The sequence below is a fragment of the Gossypium hirsutum genome, chromosome A01, assembly GCF_007990345.1.
Source record: "Gossypium hirsutum isolate 1008001.06 chromosome A01, Gossypium_hirsutum_v2.1, whole genome shotgun sequence".
Lineage (NCBI taxonomy): Eukaryota > Viridiplantae > Streptophyta > Magnoliopsida > Malvales > Malvaceae > Gossypium > Gossypium hirsutum.
In genome coordinates this window covers 116,247,018-116,250,061 of record NC_053424.1, presented here as the reverse complement: position 1 = coordinate 116,250,061, position 3,044 = coordinate 116,247,018, and the positions used below count along the sequence as shown (strand labels likewise).

Sequence of the window (3,044 nt, the reverse complement as noted above, 5' to 3'; positions counted from 1 at the left end):
GAAATCAAAGAGAAATAAGGCGTAGTTTACGATACACAGAAAATGAACAAGAAGACAATATTCAACCTCCAAACAACGAGATGGCTGAAAACCAAGACAATCAACTGCCTCTTACAATTGCAGCTAATCAAAATCCTGCTCCACGTATTATGTATGACTATGTTAAACCCTCTTTAACAGAAACTGAATCAAGTATAGTTAGACCTGCTATTGCTGCGAATAATTTTGAATTAAAACCTAACACTATTCAGATGATACAGCAGTTTGTTCAGTCTGATGGTTTGCAGGATGAAGATCCCAACACTCACTTAGCAAATTTCCTGGAATTTTACGATACATTCAAAATCAATGGCGTTTCTGATGATGCCATCCGTCTTCTGTTATTTCCCTTCTCAGTGAGAAACAAAGCTAAACAGTGGTTAAACTCGTTACCATGAGAGTCTATCACTACTTGGGAGCAAATGATCGAGAAATTTTTACTAAAATATTTTTCGCCGGCTAAAACGGCTAAATTATGCAATGATATCTCTTCTTTTGTGCAGATGGACTTAGAAACACTTTACAATGTATGGGAGAGATACAAGGATCTACTGAGAAGGTGCCCCCACCATGGTTTACCTCTATGGTTGCAAGTTCAAACGTTCTACAATGGTGTGAATCCCTCGACAAGACAAATGATTGACGCTGTTGCTGGCGGGACTATCAACAATAAAACACCGGAAGATGCCTACGAATTTATAGAGGAGATGTCACTGAACAACTATTAGTGTCAAGTCATGAGAACTAAGCCAACAAAAACAGTCGACGTTTATAACATCGATTCAGTCACCATGCTCTCTAATCAGTGGAACTTCTCAATAAAAGATTGATAGTTTTCTTGGTTCTACGCAGGTACATCTAGTAATGAGGTGTGACTCAAGCGGAGGAGGTGTTCATACAGAATACCAATCCTTCAATCCTACAACTAAAGAAGAACAAGTCAACTATATGGGTAATAATAAATTTAGATCTCAAAATAACCCATACAGTAATACCTATAATGCAGGTTGGAGGAACCACCCAAATTTTTCCTGGGGAGGTCAAGGGAATCAAAAGCCACAAAATCCTCAGGGTTTTCAACAGCCACCTTATCACCAAGAGAAGAAGACGAACCTTGAAGAGATGCTCTCTAAATTCATCTCGGTGTCAGAAACCCGTTTTCAAAATACCAAGACTGCAGTTAAGAATCAACAAGCATCGATCCAAGGACTCGAAACTTAAATAGGCCAGCTGTCCAAACTAATCTCCGAAAGACCATAAGGTAGCCTACCAAGTAATACTGAACCTAATCTGAAGGAACACCTCAATGCAATTAGCACTCAAAATAAGGACGGACTCATTATACCCGAGCCAGAAATATATCAAAACAACGCGATGAACAAAGGACGAGAAGAGGTAAACAATAATGATCCCAAATAGGTAAGTACGAATCATGAACCTCGTGTCCCATATCCTAAAGCGATAACGAAAGACAGAACAGAAGAACAATTCGGTAAGTTTGTCAAACTCTTAAAGAAATTACATATTAACTTACCCTTTATTGAAGTTCTTTCATAGATGCCCAACTTAGCAAAATTCTTAAAGGAACTTCTGAGCAATAAAAGGAAATTAGGCACTACATCGTATGTGGAACTCAATGCAGTCTACTCAGCTATTCTAAAGAATAAGCTACCTAAAAAATTGCAAGCTCCAGGGAGTTTTACAATTCCTTGCATAATTGGTATTTTATCTGTGAATAATGCTTTAGTTGATTTAGGGGCAAGTATAAATGTTATACCCTATAAAATGTTTAAACGACTAGGACTTGGTAAACCCAAACAGACTAAGATGAGCATACAATTGGCTGACAAAACAGTTAGATTTCCTAAGGGTATTATTGAAGATGTTCTTGTTAAAATTGATAAATTGATTTACCCAGTAGACTTTGTTGTCTTAGATATGAATGATGATAACGAGGTACCTTTAATTTTAGGACGACCCTATTTAGCAACTGCCAGAACCATTATTAATGTAGGCACAGGGGAGCTAACACTTCGTACAGGTGACGACGTAGTAACATTCCAAGCACTCGACTCAGTCAAAACCCCTAAGACTCAGGATAATGCTACAAAAACTATCGATGATAAAACTAATATTCAATCATCCTTGCAGGAACCTCCTCGAACAAAGACAACAGAGACAGTGTGTTACTATCATGAAGAGAACAAAGACGTCCATGAAGAATGAAGACTAGGGATAGAGGAGCTAGACGAATGGCGAGAACACAAACCGAGAACACATGATAAACCGAAACTATGCAAAAACAAACCCGATACCTCTCCTAATCAACTTCAGGTCGGCAATACAGTCTTACTAGATGTCGTTGATCCTCACATTGTCACTACCACACCAAATGAGGAAATCCCTCTTACAGTACTCAGTATTTTTCCATTCAATACAGTGGAGGTAAGCCATCCCAAGTTCGACACTTTTAAGGTAAACAACACCCGTTTAAAACCTTATTTTAAAAATAACAACAGGAATGAGAAGTATGAACTCCTCAAACCACCTTGATCATTCAACAGAGAGGTAAGTCGAGCTTAGACTATAAATAAGCGATTCTCGAGAGGCAACCCGAGCACTAGCGTATTTTGATTTCTTTATTTTTAATTAATTTCTAACACTTCGAATAATTAACTTTATCTTTGAATTGCAAAGTTTTTCAGCACACACGGCCGGGCACACGAGCGTGCCTAAAGTCGTGGCCAAATAGGGGAAGAGACACGACCGTGCGATACGGCTGTGTTGAAGCAAGACATGATTTCCCAAAACACAGGGTGCGATAAATCCCCATGGCCGTGCGACATGGCCGTGGGTGAACTTGATAGGAAGAACACAAGCGTGGGATAGAAAACCATGGGCGTGCCAGGGATAAGGCTCGATTCTGTTTCTTCGACACGGGCATGAGACACGCCCGTGCCGCTAAGCCGTGGACAACAATACACGGGCGTGGTACCTTAACATGG

General features: G+C 39.6%; 1 non-coding gene across 1 annotated transcript; it reads right to left on the bottom strand.

Annotated features, from left to right (window-relative positions):
* Positions 1-509: 509 nt before the first annotated feature.
* LOC121206748 (small nucleolar RNA R71) lies at positions 510-616 on the bottom strand. The gene has a single exon (XR_005901922.1). It is a non-coding gene; the product is annotated as a small nucleolar RNA R71 (small nucleolar RNA).
* Between the last annotated feature and the right edge of the window lie 2,428 nt (positions 617-3,044).